The 24,597-nt window shown below is 43.2% G+C and overlaps 1 long non-coding RNA gene across 2 annotated transcripts; it reads left to right on the plus strand.

Moving 5' to 3' along the window:
• Window positions 1-1,602: 1,602 nt before the first annotated feature.
• LOC131403083 (uncharacterized) lies at window positions 1,603-4,716 on the plus strand. Of its 2 annotated transcripts, none has more exons than XR_009219208.1 (3): window positions 1,603-1,706; window positions 2,447-2,538; window positions 4,615-4,716. It is a non-coding gene; the product is annotated as an uncharacterized LOC131403083 (long non-coding RNA). The 2 variants fall into 2 exon arrangements; XR_009219207.1 differs by lacking the exon at window positions 4,615-4,716 and adding an exon at window positions 4,501-4,548.
• The last annotated feature ends 19,881 nt before the right edge of the window (window positions 4,717-24,597 follow it).

Genomic DNA, 24,597 nt, shown 5'->3' on the forward strand with positions numbered 1-24,597 from the left:
ATCAACATGTGGGTTGGAAAGTGATGCCCATTCATTTTTCCACCGGGATGGTGACAGCTTTTTTAATGCTTGAAGTCTGTAGTTTTCAAAATACGTTCTACTCTTGTAAAGTGAATCCTTTTTACAAATTCTTTGTAGAGTTAGATGATCCCTTTGGAATACAAATTCAGGCTTCCGTGTGTGTGCGTGTGTGTGTATGTATACGCACATCTCTCAAATAATACTCCAAGGCTTATAATGAAAAGCTACTTTCCCCACTCTTGAGTCTGCTTCCAAAAACAACTTCTTTAATTTTCTGGTTTAAAATCTATATTTCTAAATTAGCTACTCATACAGCTTTTTCATTTTTCAGCTTTTAACTATTTATAGTTTATTTCTTCTCTGAAAAAATCAGCACAAAGTGCTCTTACATACGTTAAAAACATAATTCCCCTTGCCCAATATAACTATTTAATGAATTAAGATAAATCAAAATTCAATGTCTACTGTTTTATGACATCAGTGTTTACCATTTTATAGCATACGAATCTCATCCAGAAATGTGCTACGTCAGATAGTATGAATACTTTTTCTTTCTCACTTTTTCCTTTGACTTTTTAAATGGTAAAATTCTCTTGTTTCTTTGTTGTCTTTCTATGGATTCATCACTTGTTCATCTCCTTCTACCAGAAAATTAAATCTCTTCTCATTAACTTCTGATGCATGAGACAATTCATGGGCTTCAGATTTTGCTAGGGGACATCTCTCTTGGGCTTGAACATATACACAGTCCCACATATACACAGTATGTCTGGAAGGATAGAGGAGGAAAGGATGTTTATCTCTGTGCAAAAGTGCCGGGAGACAGTGGTAGAGTGAGAATATTTGAAGTTTTCTTATACGTGGACCTACGACGTAGGCCTCCCTCCCCCCAGATTTTTAAAATTAAAATAGCGTTATATCCTTATCTACTGGCTTGGAACAGCAAGTTCTAGAGAAATGTGAATATATGATCCGATTTTTTAATGAAATTATGAAAAGGAAACACACAAAAGATTTAGAATTCTAAATATTGGCACATCATTCTATGAGGCTGTGTCAAGGTGGGGAAAGGAATGAAGAGCAGCTGTTCAACATCCAGCTACCTGTACAGTCTAGGGGTCCACGGAAAGCCTCGCCTCCAACCAAGACCCTGGAGCTGATTTCCTCCTCCTGTAAAGTCTGCTTGAGTTATTTCAGCCACACCCCCGCCTCTTCCCTCTCCTGGAACTGGTCTCAGCCCACAACGTCTGGCCTGCCTCCGCCCACAGCCTGGTCCCGGCTCATTGCCTTGCCTGCACCCTTGTTCCCGCCCATAGAACTGCCTCCCCGGCCTGCTGTAACTCACAGCCTTGGCCCCGCCCACAGCCCGCCCCTAGAACTGGTTCCCGCACACTGCTCTGCCCCTAGATTTTGTCCCTCTCCCTAATGCTGACCCAGCCCGCTTTCCAGCTTCTCACTCACTCTAGAAACTAGACACCTCCCCCGAGGCTGAGGTGCGCGGCCTCGCCCCGGCCGCCTCCTCAACCCGCAGCCCCCAAACGTTCGTCCTGCCCGAACGCCCGCCCGAGACCGGAACCGGAAGCGCGAGTGGCGCCTTGGATGGAGCGGGCATTCTGCGCGGTGTGTTCCGTCTTCTCGGTGCCGACCGAATTCCCGTGGACGTTCGCCCTCAGAGGCAGGGCTCGGTGAGCAGCGGGCGGTCCCGGCTCCAGTTGCGGTCCAGGGAGGGGCCTGGGCCGTGGGCAGCCCCGCCAGGGCTCGGCGTCTCTCCGTCCCCCCCGCAGCCCCGTTTCCCCCGGGCTGTTCCCTCAGGGCCCCCGAGACGGCTGTTCCTCCTGGCTCCGGGCACCGCCGTCCCCTCCTCTGAGTCCCCGTCACCGTCCTCCGTGTGATTTTGTCCCCAGGGGGCTTTAGCCACTTCTGGAGGCGATGTTTGGGTCGTTACAAATGGGGCGCTCCTGGCATCTAAGGGGGGAGGCAGGGATGCGGCTCAGCATCCTCCAGGGATCAGGACGGCCCGACAGAGAATTATCCAGCCCCAAATGTCAGTTGTGCCTAGGTTTGGAAACCTGCTCCAGGGCCTGAAAATCTCCCGAGCCCTGAATAAGTGTGGAAATTGTTGACAAGTCAGCGAGTCACTTATAGTGTCCCTAAATGACAAGCTTGTTTAAAGGGTCCAGAGTCACCAAAAAGTCTCTGTCCAGCCAAGTGAGTTGAGCGACTCAAGTGCACACAGCACGAAGCTGCTTTCTCCCATCTCGGGGAGCAGCAGGTGGCTGGATAGGAATCGGGAAAATCCAGCCACAGCCAACAGTTACAGTTAAATCAGTAAATACAAAAATAGAAAAGTGAATGGGGTGACCTTTCCATCCAACACCCTATAAAAGGCCTCAAAATATTGTTTGTGCTTTTTATCCCCCCTCAGACACGAAAAGCATCCGTGGAGCTCAAGTTTGAGGTGAAACCAGGCTCAGGGTCCACCTGTCCTCGCTGATCCATGGATTTCTGTGTGACCAGGTGAGTACCCTGTGGACCTGGTACCAAGAGGTTCTGGCAGTCTCCGCTGTGCAGAAGACCTGCTAGTGAGCTTCCCTGGGCTCGGGTTGTCACCACCTGGAGTTACTGAGAGTGAAGGTATCTTGAGAAAAATTATTGATATTTGATGGATGGAAATATGGTAAGCTGTGTGTGGTTCTGTGTGGTAAATATTTCAGTAAGTACAGTTATATGCAAATAAGAACACATGAAACAAACTTAAATAACTGCAAATGTGTATTATAGTAGAAAATATAGATTTACTTGTATTGCATAATACTCAAAAGTCAGGATTTATATATAATATAAATACAGAAATGTTTTGCGTGTGTATGTAGTATTAGAAGACATCCCATGAAATATTAGCAGGGATACTCAGCAACATTCCTTAGACCCATTCAATTTGATTTCTAAAGTTGTATGAATCCTCCACATAAATTTGAAATAAAAGAGCATTCAGGGAAAAAGATGATTTGAACGTCTTTGTATTAATAACAAATTTAAAATTGAATTTGCCAGTAGCCAGATATATTTTGAGCATTTTTTTCTTTATGACATTTCAAATCATTTGGAGGAGTACTAAGCAACACTGTAGATTGAAGGGAAGGGCACTAGTCTCCAAAAAGACTGTCCTCTCCAGCTTGCCTTCTAAAGGGAATTAAATTTGTTTCTTGAAACTTTTCTGAAATAACGGTCTGGTGATTCACGTTGCAGAGAATCTTGTTAAGTAATTTTGTATTTAGTTGTTGGCCTCTACTAATTGTGTATGTATGTGTGTGTGCCTTTTTCATTCTAGCTTTCCTGTGATGTTCTTGAGGGGAATGTGTGCTTGTCATGCAATAAATAGTCTCTGAGTGTATAATTAATGGTGACCAACCATCGTCATTTATTTAGGACAGTGGGGTTTTCCAGGACACAGGATGTTTAGTGTTCAAACAAGGGCAGTCCTAGACAAACCGGGATGGTTCCTCATCTCATGAGCCAGGCCCTGGGACACATGCATGGGGACACGGAGAACCAGAGAGACCTTGTCCCACTTCCATGGAATTTACATTGTATTTGGGAATTTGGATTTTAGACAGTTAATGATGAGAGTGATGTGGGAGTTTGACACAAGGGAAATCAACATGAGGGGGCAGAGAAGCCCTCTTGAGAAGGACTGATATTTAACTTGAGAGCTAGAGTTGGGACTGGATTTAGCTGGTCGGAGGGTTAGACTGGAGTGAGGGTGTGGGAGTGTGTTCAAGAGAGCGTTTCAGGCAGAAGGACACGCATGAGGACACCCCTGAAGCAGAGAGCCTGGTGTGTCCATGAACTGAGAAGAAGGATGCCTGAGCCGAGTCAAAACAGGGGGAGAGGTGCGAGCCACACTGGCAAGGGGGGACAGGCAGGACCAGATCAGGGGTGACTTGGGACTCTGTTCTAAGACCAGTGGGAAGACTCTGGAGAGATGCGAGTAGAAGGATGATGTGATTAGCGTTTGGTCTAAGCATGTGGGTTAAAATGGACTTCATGGTTAAGAATGAAGACTTAATAGGCAAGATGGGAGGTGCTAGGAATAAGATTAGGAATCAGATGATTGTTCCCTAGGCCTGAGTGATGGCTGTGGAGTAGTAAAGAAGTAGAAAGAAAAGACCATGGAGTGTAGAACCGAGAGAACATAATGATCCTTTCTTGCCTGCATGTGTCAGATGGCACAGGGCACTGACTGTTTTCGCTACTATCTGTGCAGACCTGCAGGTGGCCCCTCACCCAGATCTGTGTGTTCACCCCTCTTTGCCACTCACAGGCCCCCCCTCCACATCATAAAAGAAGTCAGGCCTTACTTGTTAGGGGGTTGTCTCACACGGGAGACGCCTAGAAGAGCCCCTGCAGGCATCAAAGCAGCCCCTTCAGCATTTCCATCACCGTCCTCCCTTCCCCTCTCTCGCTTTCCACACTCAGAATGACCCCTGCTCAGTATTCCACATCCCCATGATCTTCCTCCCCCAGGCTTGAGAATGGTGGGGTAGCCACTGGCGTGGACATCATCTGTACCTTCCATTCTGACCCCCGCAGGTCCCAGGCTGGACAGAGAGTGACTCTACTGGGAGCTGAGCCATGAGACTCAATGCGTCACCCACATGGGCTCCTTCACCCTTGACTGGGGCAGCCTCTACTTCAGTGGTGAGGGGCTGTGCTACAGCCACGCTGTCTGTTCTGTGTTCCCTCCGTTGCTCTAAAGTGAGCTATGATCCATCTCTCTATCCTCCTGGTCTGGGTTCAGTCTTCTCATCACTGTGTGATCACTGTGTCCAGCCACCTTCCATGTTATTGCCTTCCCCCTGAACACCCCTCCACTCGTCCCCTCTGCTTTCCCCTCTGCTTTTCCCACAAAGGTCCCTACATCCTTTCTCTCCCTTAATTCTTTATGTTCACCCCAACTCTTGCTCAGCTCCTCTCGCCTTCTCTCCACAGGTTACACCTATGGAGCCGTGGCTCCGACTACCACCAGTGAGTATTCCTGGCCCTGATCTCCTGTGTCCCGTCTGCATTTGGTGTTTGGGAGCCCTTGTTCTCCTTCATCTGCTGTCCTTGGTGAGGGAAGGACCTGGAAGGGCCCTAATTCCTCCCTTCTCTCCCTCCCGGGTTCTGGTGGAGAGTCCCAGCCCAGTGTGAGAAAGCCTTAGACACAGACATGTTCTCCACCACATTCTGACCCCACATGGTTTTCACTTTAATTCTCCTAGAGCCCTGCCCTTAGTCCTCCTTTTCCAGGTATCCCATCCATCTGCCCATTTTTCTGCCTATCTGTCTCTACTCCGAGTTCAGTCACTCTTGTTCACCTATCTCTCTCTCTTGGGCTCCTCTCATCCACAGGCTTGCTCATCCCTCTACTCACACAGTCACCGGTCCCCTCACTCTCATTTATGCTTCACCTGTGAATGGTGGTCCTGAGACAGCCAGTGCTGGAGTCCGTGTGAGCCTCGGGTCTCCTCCCAATCTGTCCCTCCCTGATGCCAGCCTTATCCACAGCTTCCGAGCCGGCCACCACGTCCCTGCATACTTGATCATCACCTGAGCCACCAGAAGCCACCACAGGTATCTGGGGGCCCCTTTTCCTTCCCAAGAGAAGCTCTCTGGTCCCACTCCCGATGAGCCAAGTGTGATCCAGGAGCTGGGAAGCCAGGGTATGAAATTCTGGCTTTAGGACAATCATGCTGATCACAAAGATTATACCAAACATTCAGTCTAAGGCCAGCTCTCAGAGAGCCCCTAGTCTTGTGAAATTAACACACCATTATAATACAATGTGGGATATTTTGGGGAGAGGCACCTGGCATAATTTGGAGGGAAGGAGCTTGCTAGAGAAAGTTTCACCAGAATGAAGTCTTTAAGAATGTGTAGGAGGGACCCTGGCAAATAGAGGATGAAGGGTTTTCCTGGCAGAGAGGATTCCATGAGCAAAGGCTCCGGCCAGAAACAACATGCTGTAAAGGGAGAATTGAAACGAATTTGGTTTGCGTGAAGCATGAAGTTTAAACCACAGTACATGGATAAAATGATACTGAAAGGTCAGCAGGAGCCAGATTGAGTAGAGCCTTGAGTGCCAGGTCAAGAAGGTTGAACTAAACACTGAAAGCCATAGGGAGCCATGGGTGGTACTAGAGCAGTGGTGGCCCTAGTGAGGTATTCATTACAGAAAGATTCTTCTAGTAGTCCATGTAGAACATCCTTTAGACAGAGCATCTAGTGAGCCTGCTGGGGTGTTGGTCTGGATGAAAGAATTTAAGACCTGAACTGGGACAGGGATGGACTATATGTGAGGATCAGTTTGCATGGTGAATGGGAGTTACTGGGAGGGAAGAGGAGCTGAGCATATATGCTGGTTCTGACTTGGATGACGACACGGGTGGGTGGTGGTGCCACTGTGAGAGAAGACGACAGATGATAATGAGTGCAGGACTCTGGTCTGGTCTCAGGCCAGCTCTCAGAGATGGTCATCACTCTCCCTCTTGTCTTGCAGCTTTGGGGCACAACCTGAAGACCCTCACAGTCACCTTCCCCATCCCCACCCTCTGGTATTCATCAGACAGGAGCAATGGCTCAGCCACGTTCAACTCCATTGAGAGGGTCCTGCAGAGCCTAGTGAGACCCAGGTCCCAGCAGCTCCTGGTGGGTTAAATCCCACCCAGCCCCTCCCCCAACCCCTGTCCCTCCTGCTCATCCTCCTCCTCCCTCCTCCCCAGATGGATCCTTGTTCAAGAGGAGCAGCCTGGGTCCCTTCTACTCGACTTGCAGACTGGTCTCCCTCAGGTGAGACCCTCCCCTGAGCATTTGCCCCTAATGACCACTTTTGTAACCACCCCTCTTTGTCTCCCCATTGTCCTCCCATTTCCTCCTTCCAGTTCTGGCCCCCGCCCCCAGAGGTTTCAGGACCTCTCTCTAGAGTCCCCACATCCCTCTCTCCCCAGGCCTGAGAAGGATGGGGCAGCCATCAGTGTGACGCCGTCTGCACCCACCACCCTGATCCCGTGGGCCACCATCCCTCTGTGCTGGGAGCGGAGAGTGTCCACCTGTCTGCTCTTCCTCTCAGTGGCTCCAGGCTCTGCAGCCCAGAGTTTATCCATCCAGAGAGAGCACCAGCTACATTTCCGCATCATCGTCGGGAACCTCAGCAACCTGGAGCCCACATCCTCGGAGTACACTGCCCTGCCGAGAGACACCCAGGACCAGGTGGGGTCTCCCCTCTCCCGTCTCCCCTTGCCCTGAGAGCACCCTCATTCCTCTGCCTGACTTACATCTGTTATGTGATTGTTTCACCCCTTCACTTTCCCTGCATGTCTGGCTTCTCCCAGTGTCCAGAGGTGATGTCCTAGCTGCCTTGCCCATTTCTCACATGGGTAAACTGAAGCTCAGAAAGGGGAGTATTGTGCCTAGGGTCACACAGTGAGTTAGGGGCAGAGCCAGGATTTGAAGTCAGGTCTCCCTTGCCCCAAGGTCTCTGATCTTTCACTGGCTCCAGTGGCGCCCTGCATCCCCAGGAGACCTCCATCTCACCCACCCTCCCTCGCGTTTGTTCTAGGTCACCAAGCTCTACAAGGGCAGCCAGATATGAGACATATTCTACTCCTGCGTGGTCACCGACTTGATGTAGGTTGAGGAGATTGGAAGCATTGGCTGAGCTGGTGGCTGATGACTCTGAGCTCAAGTGACACATCTTTGATTTGGATGTCACTGACATGGTGCCCATTCTGCCCCACGTCCCTGTCAGCTAATCCTACCATCTCCTTCCATAAGTTTTTGGGGAATGAGAAAAGCATTAACATTTGGGGACACCAACCTCCAGCATCCTCCTCCTCCTCCTCTTCTGGAGACTTTCAACAAATATCAGCAGTCAAACTGTGTTCTCCAGGAGTGGAGCCACTAAGCACATGGAGCAGTTTAAATTTTTTATACACCTGTTGAGATACGGTTCATATATTGTGTGTGGAGAGGAGTGTATTTTTTAGGTTTTTCTATATACAATATCTTCTCCTCTGCAAAACAAATAGTTTTACCTCTTCCCTTCCAATCTGGGTTTCTTTTATTCCTTTTTCTTGCCTAATCACCCTCATTAGAAACTCTAGTACCTGTGATTAACATATGAGATAAGGGAAGACATCATTGTCTTGTCCCTGGTCTTAGGGGGAAATTTTCAGTCTTTCACCATTGAATATGGTGTTAGCCGTGGGTTTTTCATCGATGCTGTTTATAGGTTGAGAAAGTTTTCTTCTATTGCTAATTTGTTGAGTGTTTACTTTTTTTGACATGAAGGGCTTTATATTTTGTCAAATTCTTTTCTGTATATGTGGTTGAAATTGCATGTTATTGGCACTTATTCTATTAATATGGTGTATTACATAATCAAGTTTTCAGATATTAAGCCAACCCTTCAACTAGAGGTGAGAGATTAAGATGTTCTCAAGTCTTTCCCAGGCATGCCACAGCCCTGAGCCCTTGTGGCCTTCTAGAGGCCCGCAAATACACTGCAGCTTTTCAAAGGCCCCTGTGGATATCTCATTCTCCTAATTTTTCTTCTAAGATTTGGCTCACCTCTTGCCTGCCTCAGCTGATATCACTCCCTCAGGCAACTACAATAGAAAACAATTAACCCTGATTGTTTTTAGCAAGTGCCCTGGGGACGGACTTTCCTCCCAGGGCAAGCTCTGAGTCAAGTAACTACAAGCCCTGAACATGGGGCTTTTTCAGGGAGCTGCCAGGCAGGTCAGCTAGTGACAGTTCGGTGGGGATGGGTCTTTTGAGAACTCCAAACCCATTATGGCTGCTGGGCTGCTGGATGTCTCAGCCACTGTAGTTCTGAGAATGACAGTTTTCAAAGTTATGGAGGATATTGTGAGAGCAGGATGGGATAGTGCAAGTTATAGTGCCACAAAGTTGGCTCCCTTTATCAAGATTCCACCATGTTTCTTCACTAAACCCTCCTCAGATTCTTACAAGCCGTTGATTAATTTCTAGACTTCTGAAAAGTTGATTTTGACCATTTTTACCAGTGTTCTCATTGTTTTTATGCATTTCCAGAAGTCCTTACACCAAAGTTTCAAAAATGTTCTCCCTGTGGTTATTTATTTATAAATTAATTACTTAAAATGAAATTATGTGAGAAATTCAGTTCCTCACTCACACACACTAGCCACATTTTAATTGCTTGATAACAACATGGGGCTAATAATGAGTGTATATGGTATTGCAGACAAATGTTTACATTATTGCAGAAAGTTCTCTTGGACAGGACCCTGAAGCAGAGAATCTAGAATCAGGGTAGAATTCCAGACACCCTTGTTCATCCCTTGTGCCCTTCCAGGTCTGTCCCCCACAGTAACCACACTGGAGCAGGCTCCCTCTGTACCTTGCCACCTTGGCACAGAGACTGGACAGAGTTGCCATCTATGAGGAATTCCTGTGGCTGACCCAGAATGGTACCCAGCTGCAGAACTTGACCCTGGACAGGAAGAGTGTCCTTGGGGATGATACAGCTCCCTGGTCATTGGGAAAGAAAGTGAGGCCTTTCCGGGGACTCTGGATGCCTGGGGCTTAGAGAGCATTGAACTTTCTCAGGTTGGCAGGAGGTGGCGTAGTCCCCCAATATTTACCCACCACTGAGAGAGAGAAAAGGAAACCAGTGTAATATAGGAGGCCCTCACCTTCTCCTAGACAGCTCTGTGACATAAAGGTAGTCACCTCCCCTCTCTGGACTTTTGTTTCCTTATCTCTGCACTGAGAGCCACTGGGCCAGATGGTCATTGAGGGCCTCCAGCTGTGTGTGAAGCAGACTCACAGGTTTGGGGGTGGATGTAGTTTCTGATCCACAAGCTATAGTTTGCCAAGTCCCGCTCTAGATGATCACCAATGCACTAGAACTTTCTGCAGTGGTGGAATGTTCTATATCTGTGCTCTCCAGTGCACAGCTGCATGTGGCTATTGAGTACTCGAAGGATGGTATTGTGACTGGTTTTTATTGTTACTGATTTTTAATGTTACTGAGGTTCTAGAATTTCTATTTTATTTACCTAAAATTAATTTTAGTTCAAAAGATACTTCTAGCTGCTCCATATCAGACAGCACACCTCTAAGAGGTTGTCTGGGTAGAGGTACAAATAGAGGGATCTGCACCCCTTCCCCCATGCCCACTGGGTGCTGTGTGTTCTACCCTCCTGGAGTTTATCTTGTAGCTGGCAATAACAAGAATAGAGAATTGAAACATCAATTATTTGATGTGAACAAACTCATACTTGCAGGCGGAAATCAGGGAAGACTTCCTGCAAGAAATTACATTGTAGGTTAATCCTAGAAAATGAATATTAAGCACATAGATAAAGGAGAAGGTGATGATGTGTTTCTAGGCACGGAAGAACACTTTTGTGTTGGATTTTACAAATTTAGAGAGATCCCATAGGCTTGCCAACTGTGATGATCCATTCTGCCCCCGGCTGTCATAAGAAAGTCCAGCCGAATTTCAGTCCTCTGTGCCCAGAGGTATGAATTTGGTTTAATTTATTACACTTTTGTTCTGTGATAATGGTCTTGTATTTTGTAGCAAAGTATAATCACTTTTTAGAGATGGAAACTAAAATGGGGTGAAACATGATGATGTCTACTTGACTTTAATATTTCATTGAAAACGTGGGATGAATCAAGGGTGGCAAGTGTTAATAATTTATACATTGATGCAATATTGTTTTAATTAGATGGAATATACATTGTTAAATCTAGATGATGGATGTTTATGAGACTGTTCCCTTTATTTTTCTGTGTCTAAAAAGGTTTATTAAAAAGAATGAAACACACTCACATGTATTCTCCATTTCATTCACTTCCAGAGTATTCTCCCAACAGAGATGATGCCTTGACTCAGAAGCCTGGTAAACCTGCAGGAAGCCCCAGCCCATGGTAGGGGGAGAGTATCTTGATGCTGTGCCTCATCGGAGAGAACCATGCGCACAGGGTCTTGGATGATGAGGAAAGTTGGCCAACCCTTGTCAATTAGGGTTGAGGCACAGTGGGGTCACCAGGAGCCCTGGAGCAATGACAGGACGTGGCTCACCCCACCACATGTCTCCCCAGATCTCCCCTTCTGGGCCCTCATCCTCATCTGCTTGGCGGGACTCCTGGTGCTCATCACAGGCCTGATCTGTTGTGTCTTGGTAAGACATGACGTGTTGCTTGTCTTCTTACTATTGGGTTGTAAGAGCTCTTTATATACTATAAATACATGTCCTTTTCTAGGGATATGTTTTGCAGATGTTTTCTCCCAGTCTGTGCGTGGCTTGCCTTCTCCTCCTCCACATGAGTCATTGGGGAAATGTAAGTGACAGTCATCATGAGATTCCACCACACTTAAGAGTGGCTAAAATTAAAAAGACTGACTAGAGCAAGTGTTGTTGAAGATGTCAAGTCACTGAAACTCTCATCGAGTGCTGGTGAAAAATAGCTTGAATGCGTCTTTAATAATTACATACATCTACCCAGACTTTCCTCTCCTAGGAATCCATCTAAGGGAAATAAACACATATGTCTATACACAGACTTGTACACACATGTTGATAACAACCTATTTATAGTACATAAAATGGAAAACAACCCAAATGTCCATCTACTGGTGAACGGATACACAAAGTGTGATATATCCCCACAGTGGGATACTATTCAACCATAAAGAGGAATGAATTATTTTTTTTCTTTTTCAATTATACTATTGAAGTTATAAAGGGTTTTAACATGGTGTAATTTTGGGTGTTCATTATTATTTGTGAATTTCTGTATAGACTGCATCGTGCTTACCAGCGGTAGTCTAACTTTTTTCCATCACCATGCATATGTGCCCCTTTAACTCTTTCACTCAACACCCAGCCCCCTTCCCCTCTGGTAACCACTAATCTCTTCTCTTTATCCCTGGATATGTTTATCTTCTACATATAAGGGAAATAATGCTATTTGTCTTTGTCTGCCTTATTTCGCTTATCATTATACCCTCAAGGTCCATCCAGGTTGTTGCAAACAGGACGATCGTGTCTTTTTTTTCTGGCTGAGTAGTATTCCATTGTATATAATACATACCACATCTTCTTTATCTGTTCATCTGTAGCAGGGTACTTGGATTGCTTCCATGTCTTGGTTATTGTGAATAATGCCGCAGTGAACACACGGGTGCATAAATCTCTTTGAATTGTTTATTTCAGTTTCTTTGGATAAATACCCAGTAGTGGGATAGCTGGAAGGTATGGTATTTCTATTTTTAATTTTTTGAGAAATCTCCATACTGTTTTCCCTGGTGGCTGCACCAGTTTGCATTCCCACCAGCAGTGTGTGAGGGTGACCTTTTCTCCTTATCCTCTCCAACATTTGTTATTTTTTGTCTTGGGAGTTATAGTCATTCTGACAGGTGTAAGGTGATCTCTCATTGTAGTTTTGATTTGAATCTCCCTAATAGTTAGTGATGTTATACGTCTTTTCATGTGCCTGTTGGGCTTCTGTATATCTTCTTTGGAAAAATGTCTGTTCATCCTCTGCCGATTTTTAGATTGGATTATCTGTTTTTTTGTTGTTGGGTTGTATGAGTTGTTTATATATTTTGGAGATTAACACCTTCTCAGATATATGATTTGCAAATATTTTCTCCCAGTTGGTGGATTGTCTTTTCGTTTTTTTTTTTTTTTTTGTGAGGAAGATCAGCCCTGAGCTAACATCTGTGCTAATCCTCCTCTTTTTTTCTGAGGAAGACCGGCTCTGAGCTAACATCTATTGCCAATCTTCCCAATCCTCCTCCTTTTTTTTTTTTTCCCCAAGTCCCAGTTGATAGTTCTATGTCATAGTTGCACATCCTTCTAGTTGCTGTATGTGGGACGCGGCCTCAGCATGGCCAAACAAGCGGTGCGTGTGTGAGTGTCCGGGATCCGAACATGGGCCGCCAGTAGAGGTTCGCGTGCACTTAACCACTAAGTCAGGGGGCCGGCCCTGTCTTTTCATTTTGTTCATCATTTCCTTTGCCTTGCAGAAGCCTTTTAGACTCATGTAGTCCCATTTGTATGTTTTTCCTTTTCTTTTCCTTGGCTGAGTAGACATGGTATTGCAGAAGATGCTGCTAAGACTGATGTCAAAGACTGCACTGCGTATATTTTCTTCTAGGAGTTTTATGGTTTCAAGTGTTAGAGTCAAGTCTTTTATCCATTTCGAGTTAATTTTTGTGTATGGTGGAAGATAATGATCTACTTTCATTCTTTTGCATGTAGCTGTCCAGTTTTCCCAACAGCATTTATTGAAGAGACTTTCCTTTCTCCATTGTATGATCTTGGCACCTTTGTCAGAGATTAACTGACCACAGATCTGTGGTTTTCTTTCTGGGATTTCAGTTCTGTTCCATTGATGTATGAGTCTGCTTTTGTGCCAGCACCATGCCATTTTGATTAGTATAGCTGTGTAATATATTTTCAAGTTAGGATTGTGATGTCTCCAGCTTTGTTCTGTCTTCTCAGGATTGCTTTGCCTGTTCAAGGTCTTTTGTTATTCCATATACATTTTAGGATTCTGTGTTCTATTTCTATGAAGAATGTCATTGGGATTCTGATTGGGGTTGCATTGAATCTGTAGTTTACTTTAGGTAATATGGACATTTTAACTGTCTTTAGTCTTCCAATCCATGTGCATGGAATATCTTCCCATTACTTCAGGTCATCACTGATTTCTTTCAATAATGTCTTATAGTTTTCATTGTATAGGTCTTTAAACTATTTGGTTAAATTTATCCCTAGACACTTTTTTCTTTTTGTTGCAATTGTAAATGGGATTGTATTCTTGAGTTCTCTTTCTGTTAGTTCATTATTAGGGTATAGAAATGCAACTGATTTTTGTAAGTTGATTTTGTACACTGCAACTTTGCTGTAGTTGTTGATTGTTTCTAATAGTTTTCTGATGGATTGTTTAGGGTTTTCTATATTTACAATCATGTCATCTGCAAACAGCAAGAGTTTCATTTCTTCCTTTCCAGTTTGGATTCCTTTTATTTCTTTTTCCAGCCTAATTGCTCTGGCCAAAACCTCCAGTACTATGTTGAATGGGAGTGGGGAGAGTGGGGACCTTTGTCTTCTTCCTGTTCTCAGAGGAATGGCTTTAAGTTTTTCACCATTAAGTATGATGTTTGCTGTGGGTTTGTGATATATGGCCTTTATTGTGTTGAGGTATGTTCCTTCTATACCCATTTTATTGAGAGTTTTTATCATAAATGGATGTTGCATCTTGTCAAATCCTTTCTCTGCATCTGTGGAGAGGATCATGTGATTTTTATTCCTCATTTTGTTAATGTGGTGTATCACACTGATTCATTTGCGAATGTTGAAACATCCCTGCATCCCTGGTATAAATTCTACTTGATCATGGTATATGATCCTTTTAATATATTGGTGTGTTCGATTTGCTGATATTTAGTTGAGGAATTTTGCATCTGTGTTCATCAGTGATATTGGCCTGTAATATTCCTTCTTTGTGCTATCCTTGCCTGCTTTTGCTGTCATGGTGATGTTGGCCTCATAGAATGAATTAGGAAGTGTTCCATCTTCTTCAACTGTTTGGAATAGTTTGAGAAGCATAGGTATTAAATCTTGTTTGAATATTTGTTAGAATTCTCCATAGAAGACATCTGGTCCTGGACTTTTGTTTTTTGGGAGGTTTTTGATAACCTTTTCGTTCTCTTTACATGTGATTGGTCTGTTCATTTTCTCTATTTCTTCTTGATTCAGTTTTGGGAGGTTGTGTGAATCTAAGAATTTATCTATTTCTTTTAGGTTATGCAATTTGGTGGCATATAAGTTGTTCAGTGTATTCTCTTATTGTCCTTTGGATTTCTGTGGTATCTGTTGTAATTTCTCCTCTTTCATATCTAATTTTATGTCTTTGAGCCTTCTCTCTTTTTTTCTTAGTGAGTCTGGCTAAGGGTCTGTCAGTTTTGTTTCAGTCTTCTCAAAGAACCAGCTCTTTGTTTCATTGATCCTTTCTATAGTTTTTTTAGTCTCTACTTCATTTATTTCTGTTCTAATTTTTATTATTTCCCTCATTCTGCTGACTTTGGGCTGCATTTATTCTTCATTTTCTGGTTCTATTAGGTGTAGTTTAAGGTTACTTATTTGATATTTTTCTTGTTTGTTGAGATGTGCTTGTATTGCTATGAATTTCCTTCTTAGAACTGCTTTTGCTGCATCCCATAAGAGTTGTTTTGTTGTCTTTTTCGTTTGTCTTCAGGTATTTTTTGATTCCTCCTTTGATTTGTTCATTGATGCAATGGTTCTTCGGTCGTGTGTTCTTTAGTCTCCACATATTTGTGACTTCCCCATCTTTTTTCTTGTAGTTGATTTCAAGTGTCATAGCATTGTGGTCAGAAAAGAAGCTTGATATGATTTCAATCTTAAATTTATTCAGGCTTGCCTTGTTCACAACATATGGTCTATCGTTGAGAATGTTCCATGTACACTTAAGAAGAATGTGTACTCTGCTGTTTTGGGAGGGTATGCTCTATGTATATCGATTAAGTTCATCTGATCATATGTTTCATTTAATTCCACTATTGACTTGTTGCCTTTCTCTGAATGATCTATCCATGGATGTAAGTGGGGTGTTCAGGTCCCCTGCTATTATTGTGTTGCTGTGAATTTCTCCCTTTGGGTCTATTAAGGGTTGCTTTATATTCTTTTGTGCTGCTGTGTTAGGTGCATATATTTTTATAAGTGTTATGTCCTCTTGGTGAAAAGTCCCCTTTGTCATTATATACTACCCCTCTGTGTCTCTCATAGTCTTTTTTATCTTGAAGTCTGCTTTGTCTGATATAAGTATGGCAACACCTACTTTCTTTTATTTTGCCATTTGATTGGAGTGTTTTCTCCCATCTCTTCATTCTGAGCCTGTTTGTTTTTAGAGCTGCGATGTGTTTCCTGGAGGCAGCATATTGCTGGGTCTTGTTTTCTAATCCACCCCACAACTCTGTGTCTGTTGATTGGAGAATTCAGTCGATTTACATTTAGAGTGATTATTGATACTTGAGGGCTTAATCCCACCTAATCTATATTTTCATTGTTTCTCTTCCATTGTGTTTCTGACTACCATTTCACTTTGGGGGTTTTCATGGAGGTTGTCTCCTTTTTTATGATCTATGGCCCTGCTCTGATTTTTTGTTTGCTGGTTACTGTGGGGTTTGTATGAAGAACTCATAGATGAGGTAGTCCATCTTCTGATAGCCTCTTATCTCCATTAGCCTAAGCAGGTTCCATCCCTTTTCTCTTCTCCTTCTGAGTTATTGTTGTCACAAGTTATTCATTTTTGTGTTGTGAATTTGTGACTAAGTTGAAGTGTTTATAGTTACTTTTGATGCTTTCCTTCCCTTCTTCTTTTAAGTTATAATTATTTGCTACTCTGTTGTGAAACAGAGCTGTACTTTTCTGATTTTGTCTGTCTATTTATCTTTTTGCTCAAAGCTTTGTAGATATTTGCCTTCTTTTTATTTCGGGTATGAGGATGTTCTTGATCATTGCTTGTATGGGAGATCTAGTGGCATTGACTCCCTCAGCCTTTGTTTATCTGGGAAAACTTTTATTTCTCCATTGTATCATAAGGATCATTTCACTGGATAGAGTATTCTTTGCTGAAAGTCTTTGTCTTTCAGTATTTTTAATATATCATTCCATTCTTTCCTTGCCTATAAAGTTTCTGCCAAGAATGCTGAAAGCCTGATAGGGGTTCCTTTGTAGGTTATTTTCTTCTGTCTTGCTTCCTTTAATAGTTTTTTTGTCATTGGCTTTTGCCAATTTTACTATTATATGCCTTGGAGAATGTCTTTTAGCATTGATGTTATTAGGCATTCTGTTGGCTTCATGTCTTTGTAAGTCCGGTTCTTCCTCAGCTTTGGGAAGTTCTCAGCTATTATTTCTTTGAACAATCTCTCTGCTCCTTTCTGCCTCTCTTCTCCCTCTGGAATACATATAATTCTTATGTTGCTTTTATAATTGAGTTGTACATTTCTAGAAGAATTCATTTTTTAAAAGTCAGAGTTCTCTCTCCTCGTCCACTGGAAGCATTTCTATATTTCTATCCTCTAAATCACTAATTCTTTCATCCATAATATCAGCTCTGTTTTTTAAGGATTCTAGATTCTTTTTTATCTTTTTAATTATGTTCTTCATATCCAGATTTTCTGCTTGTTTTTTTTTTAATAGCTTCAGTCTCTTTGATGAAGTATTCCTTTTCCTCATTAAGTTTCTTCCTGAGTTCATCGAACTCTCTGAAAATTCTTGTAACTTGGTGAGTTTATTTATGACAGTTATTTTGAACTCTGTCATTTAGATTGTAAATTTCTGTGACTTCCAATTTCGTTTCTGGATATTTTTCGTTTCCTTCTGCCCTGAATTGTTACTGTAGTTTCTTATGGTGTTTGATGAACTAATCTTTTGCCTGTGTATTTGTGGTAGTATCAGGTCGCAGATTCCACCTGTTACCGCTGTGGGGAAACATGAGCTGTGTTTCTGATCCCACCCCATATGCTGGAAGTTGTGTGGGTACAGTGGGTGTTTCCACTCGCTGGGAAAGCATTCCCACTGGGCTCAGAGCTGCCGCCACATGGAGGCACGTGCACAGTTGTGAGACTGCAGCACTACTATGGGTATTTGCACCACCTGGGAAAGCATTTGCATGTGCGTGTATATCTGCTGCAACCTTTTCTTATGCTCATGCCAGCCTCTGTGTTTGGTGGGTGCAGTTTCTTCATTGGTTCTGAACATTGGCCAATCATTGGTACTGCAGTGGCACGGTGCGTTTTCCAACCATTCAGGAAAGCATTCATGTGCGGTTCCAGGGCTCCCGCCAACCCCTCCCAGAGTTGCACCAAGGCGCATTCCTAATTTGGCGATGCAGGATTACTATTGGCTCTCACACCAACATGGGAAGTGCTCGGGTGTGTGCACAGTGCTGCCAGGGAAGGGTTGGGGATAGGAATGAATTCATAATACAGGCAATGACAAGCATAAATATCAAAATATTTATGCTGAGTGAAAGAAGCCAGTAAAAAATGAGTACATAGTATATGATCCCATTTATAAACATTTTAGTAAAATCTATAGGGATGTATACCAGATCACTTGTTGCCTGGCAATGAGAATGTGTTTGCAAATGGCAGGGAAGGAGGAATTAAAATGAGCATGAGGAAATTTGGGGAAGATAGTGTTCCTTTTCTTGATTGTGGTGATGGTTCAATAAGTTATAATCAAAATGTATCAAATTGAACACTTTAAATGTTTGCAGTTTTTTGTATGTCGTTAATACCTCAATTAAGCTAGAACGTGTAGGGGAAAGAGAGGGAGAGAGAGCTGATCGAGGGAAAAGGGAATGAAAAGAAGGACTGAGGGTGAAAATTAAGTGGAAAAAAAAAAGAAGGAGACACAGGAGGCATCGGGTCTCTGTGGCTTTGGCATCTCCTTCCCCTGGAGTTTCCCATACTGGGCAGCTGACTGGACAATTGTGATGCGCTCTCCTCACCTCACAAGTCACTGTCTGCCAGCAGAAGAAGGAGGGCGACAGTGAGGTTCAGTGACGATGCCTGGGCTATTACCTGCCTCATAGCAACCTACGGAAGCTGCGATGACTAGATATGACTAGAACTGAGGTCCCTTTTTCCCAGCTGGGGTCCAGAGAAGCTTGACTGGAACAGAAAGAAACCACATTGGACGGACACAGCCTCCGAGCCTTTCTAGACTTGGCCCCTGACTGGCTCACAGGGGACTAAGCTGAAAGGTTTCACCTTCCTTAAGTCCTGAATGTGACTGCAACTTCTGTCCTGTGGTGTCACAGCAGTTCATCCCTCAGGGACACCAGAATTGGTGAAACCAGCACAGACGTTGCCATCATGTAAAATCGAATCCAGACTTCAGTGCAAGGTTTCCCTTCTTAGGAAACTTTGGAACATCCCTCCCCTTGACTCTGTGCAGCCATCACACCCCTCTCGGTTCTTCCATATTCCTCCCCCACTGAAGCCCTGGCAGTCTCAAGTTCCCCTTTTCTGCTTCACTATTTGAAGCTCAGATTGACCAGGACATCCCGATCAATCTCCCTCGATGGCTCCTCTCCCCACTCATGGGTCATCCATGACGGGAAACAGGCCAAGATGGGAGGAGTGGGTGAGATATGACTCTGCATGCATTCACCTTGGACCTAGGGAGCTGAAATGACTAGGTGTCTGGGAAGCCTGAATCCCAGAGAAAAACCAAGGCTCTGGGAAGAGATTATCTGCTCTGGATGTAAAAGTGAATAAAACTCGGCTGGAGAAATCTGAGGGAAAAGAAAGAGTATTTTTTCATCTTTCTCTGTACAAAGTCCAACTAGCCTCACAACAGCGGCTCCCCAACAAGCAACCCAGAGCATCCCAGGCATGAGGCAGGCAGCGCTGTTCTGCAGTGGGTCTGTGGGAACAGATTACATTATCTGTACACACTGTGCAGACGACCACAGCTGAAGATACCCAAGGGCTGAGAATTAAAGTCACAGTCATGGCACTCTCTCAGAATTTTTGTGTATGAGCTTCACATTCTCAATCTGAAGCAGTGATTCTCCGAGAACGCACACTATGAAGATTCTAATGATTAATAATATTAATATATTATTATACATTGCATACATTATACCCTATATACTGTACATTATAATTATGAATTAATGTATAATTATTATTATACATTAATATATTATTATATATTGATTATTATATCATTATAATGATTGATAATAGTTATCATTATTGACTAATTTCTTCTAAGCAACATGACTGGAAAGCTCTGCATGTATTATCTCAGTTACAGTCACAATTTTAGGGATTTATTCCCATTTTAAGATAAAGATGTGGAGGCTCAGAAATATTAAATAACTTGACAAAGAAGGAATAAAATTACTACAAACCTAAATTAAACACCTATTCAAACTATGTGTCAAAGAAAGAAAGACGTTTTCTGACTTACAAACAGACTCAAATTTGACCTCCCACAGGCCTGCAGTGAAAGAACCGGTAAAGAATGTACATCAGGAAGAAGAAATGTGAACCAAAGAAAACATAACAGGAGTCATGAGGAAAAGAAAAAAACTTCTGTCTAATTTAGTATTAGTTTTAAAACAAGACATTAAAAACATTCGAACGAAAATTCCAGATGATTACCACATGGAAGAATAGAGGAGAGAAAATTTAGCTAAAAGATAACTCATTTTTTAGGGAAGATATAAATACTGAGATACTCTATTATTGTTGAACACATTGCTCTCAGAAACTGATACAACTGTGGGACAAAAGTAAGTAATGATAAAGAGGATTTGAAGAGTGCAACATACTCGATCAGGCAAATAGGCAAGTCCCAACACACTGGCTTATTGTGAGACTTGTGATGCTGAAAACAATCGTTCTCCTGACTGCATGATACCACAATGGCATATCAATTTTCATGAATCAAATTTCCAACACATATAAATCTAAAAAAAGGGAGAATCCAGTATTTCATTATATGCAACAAATACCAGAAAAATAGAGACCCAGAAGTAGGTGTCTTTTTTGAGAAGACAGGTATAACAGCTCTTTAGTGAAATATTATGTTGGAATCTATTGCAATATTACACAAAAAGGACAATCCATTTGGACTAGGTATGTTTTCTCTGTGACTGTGAGGGCAAAACTCTAAGGAATCCCCTGATTGTGATAACTTTTGGTCATAAAATACAAATAGATAACACTCAGTAAAGGAAAATGAGAGAGCAAAATGAGAAGGAAAGATCTCCTTTCTCTCCTCACCTGAAACCCAATCTCTCACTTCCGAAGGATCACTGTCTGTATCTTCTCTGTCATGCAAAGGAATCAAAGAAAAGAAAATTATTGGTATATATTAAAGTTTCAAGAGGTCAAAGCAAGAAGACATCAGGACCCTTGAGGAGGCATTAATGTAGTGTGAGCTCCATGTCATCTGCGCCGTCTTCTGTTTTCTTCATCGTGTTTGTCGGGATGTCCTTCTTGGCCCCTCACTCACCCTGCCTCGCTAGTGAGTGTGTCTGCATCAGTGCTACCGCCAGTCTGTCTCTTGCCGTCTTCACTTTCCCTTCCTGTTTCCTGATATCATCCTCAGTCACCAGAAGACGTTTGCAAAGGAGCTGTGGGATGTACTGACCAGGTCCTGGGATCATCTCTGCTGAATCTAAAGACCAGGCAGGGGTGGGCATGGGACTGGAGTTCAGAACACCTGTGAGCTCACCTGGCAGGGATACACCTGTGCTACTAGGTGCAAGGTTTGGCAGGGCTTTGGCAAGGTCCAAAGCACTTAACAGTTCTCCTGCACTCTGCAGGCCTGGAGACCTTGCAGTCTTTTCTGCCAGCAGAGTTTTTGGGGTTGCTCCAAGGTTTCCTCCCTTTGCTGACATCTGACCTCATTGCCAGGAGAGGATGTGATTCTAGTAACTGGCCTCTTGAATATGTAACTGTACATTCTTAAAGGGATGGAGATGCTCAAACCAGGCTTTGGTTTAGATTGCTTTCCACAATCATTTCACTTCCTCTGTGATGATTGGACCATCATACTTCATTTCCTCTTACCCTATAAAAATAAATTATGAAAGTGGATCAGAGTTGTAAATGAAGACTGCCTTCCCAGGACAATTATGTCAGATGCCTTGTACTTCTACCCTCCCTCTCTCCCTGTGGGGATTAATCTGACCTGTGTCCTGGGACATCATCAAAGAGATTTGGGTCAAGAAAAGAAACCACGAGGTCAAAACTCAGGACTACGGCAGGTCATTTCTTCCCCCCCATGTTATTAGACACTTATGTGTATGACTTTATTCTCTTTTTGTCCTTGTCGCTCTCAACAACAAAATCCTTGGAGCTCCCTGTCAGGACACACGGTCCCCAGTCTTTTACTAAATCTCAAATCATACCATTCTTCTATACTATATGACTATTCATTTGATTAACCCATTGACCAGTTGGTGTTCATAGCTCCCTTAGAGCTTAAATCAGTAGTGAAATTATCATCCACCCCATTTCTAGTGACTCTTATTTGACAACTGTGAACATTAAATCTCAGTGCAGAGAATGTATGTCTGAAAAAACTCAACTTACAAATGGAGATTGTACTGTAAGTGGGAAGTACACACTGGATTTATGAAACTCAGGAAAAAATATAAACTCTCATTATTAAGTTTTGTATAGACTGCACCCACATTGATAATATCTTGGTTATAGTGGGTTAAAATATACTAATAAAATTAGTTTCACTTGTTTGTTTTCGTTTTTTAAAATGTGACTACTAAAATATATTTAAATTCCATAATATAGAGTGCTTAATGTTACTATTGGACAGTGCTGCCGAAGCCATCAATGTAAAGAAAGTCCAGAGAAAGTGATTAGGGAAATTTTTTCCCTAGAAAAGGAGTCTACACTGGCCCACACTGCCAGATGCAGCAAAAAGTCTCATACACACATGCGCACAGACACACACTGACAGAATGAAACAAACCTTTTCTTAGAGTCCCACCACTTCTCACATGGTATGACGTTGCACACTTACTTAGTCCTAAGTGGACTAATCTCAAGAAAGAAGGCAGAAGTGTAGGTAAATTACCAGTTAGGAAGATCTAAAACCAGAGACTAAAGCTCAAGATAAGTGGTGAATTTCCTGTCGTGGCTTCTGTTATTAATTCAATATGTTAGGGAGACTTTTCCAAGGAGCGTTGTTTTAAAACTCACTTTTTCTTTACTATGTAAAAATAGACAGACTATGTAAAGAATAATTACTCTAGCCAATCAATGAAAAGGAGATGATAGATCAGGAATACCCTTATTATAAGTCACTACTGCATTAGAGAGTCAGGGAACAGCTGACATTGGGTTAATTTGGCCTTAATTAGGCTGATTCTGATTTCATGACTGTCATATTGATTGTATTAAGCTAGAAGCTATGAAACTTCCCAGCCCCCTACTATTTAACCACCAAGGCCCACCAACCAGACCAGTCCTTGCTGACACATCCCCTGCCTCCATCCCTTCTGACAACACCTGGAGTATTTTCCCCAAATCCCACTCTGTCCCTGCGCTCTTCTACCTGCCCCAGGGCCAGGGAATCATTTTCTCCAAGGCTCAGGCTCTGTGTGTGCCCAGCTCTGGGGATGGCACTTCTCCCTCTAGTGAAGACAAGGATCAGAGCGCAGACCCTGTGAGCTGCAGCAATTGGACAAAGACTGGGGTTTGCTGACAGAAAAGAACCTTTAGTGGGCACGGTTACCAGAGTCCAAGAAACCCCAGTCATTCCTCCAGGGAGTGTGATGCAGGACAGAGCAGGAATGTCTGTGTGTGGTTCGGCTTGGGAATGCCTGTAGGGTGACATAGGTGACATTGGTAAAGCATTCGCCAATGTTGTTCACTCATTTATTCATCATATGTCATGGAGTGCTTTCTGCATACATCCAGGCAACAGTCTCACCCTCTGGGGCTCACAGGCAGCGTCAGAAGAATTTCTAAATTTTATTTCTAATATATAGGTACAGCACTGTTAATACACTAGGTGTTCCAAGCATTTTTCAAACATTAACTCCTTTAATACTCTCCATAAACCTACAAAATAGGTATGCTGATCATTATTGCCAACTGAGAGATGAAGAAACTGAGGCACCAATCAGGTAAATAACTCGGTCAATACAAATATCTAATAAGGGATTGAGCTGGAATTTGGATGTGAGGAGTTTTCTCCATTGTCTGGGCTCTTAACCATGACATTTACTCTCTAAAGACTTCACATCATGAAAAAATTTAATCAGTTATTCAATTTCTTGGTGCACTGAGTAGCCACACTATTTTATCTCTGTCTGAAAAATAGAATACGTGCATAGAAGCTACTGCACATACACACTCAAATTACATCTACCTATGTCCCAAGTCCCTGAAAATTAATAAAGAGAACATTTCAGAATGTTTCTTGCCCAGGTTGGGAGGACTCTGAGGAAATCTCAGTGTTACCATAAGAAGCTGAGGACAGGCTGGGAGTGGGTCTCAGGGGAAAGGTGTCCTCATGAGGCACGATTGAATGACAACATTGATGGGAGTGTCTCAGCAGTGACTGAATTCAGGATCTGGTGGTGTTTTAACCGGGTGCTTATCTTCTGGCTGTGGGTTTATGGTGATGCAGCACAGGGAGAGGGGATGGTTCACTGTGTTCTTGGGGAAACCAGACCCATGAAAGAGAGGCAATGATGATTTCCTTAAACAATGGACTCGTGGTGAGAAAAATTCAGCCTGGAAGAGACAGTCGTGTGCCTACTATAAACAGAAGGAGTTGCCTCTGCTTTAGCCAAAGCGGACAGCCCTTTCTCATGCACTCATTTTATCTCAATGGGAGGAAGGAGGAGGAAATCATGTAATGCTCTTCTGGATGTGAGATCTGTGATGGTAGAGACTGTGCTAGGAGCTTCTGAAAGGCCTGTCTGAGGCATTTCATACCTTTGTTGTGA

This window comes from Diceros bicornis, unplaced genomic scaffold (assembly GCF_020826845.1).
Source record: "Diceros bicornis minor isolate mBicDic1 unplaced genomic scaffold, mDicBic1.mat.cur scaffold_54_ctg1, whole genome shotgun sequence".
Taxonomy (NCBI): Eukaryota; Metazoa; Chordata; class Mammalia; order Perissodactyla; family Rhinocerotidae; genus Diceros; species Diceros bicornis.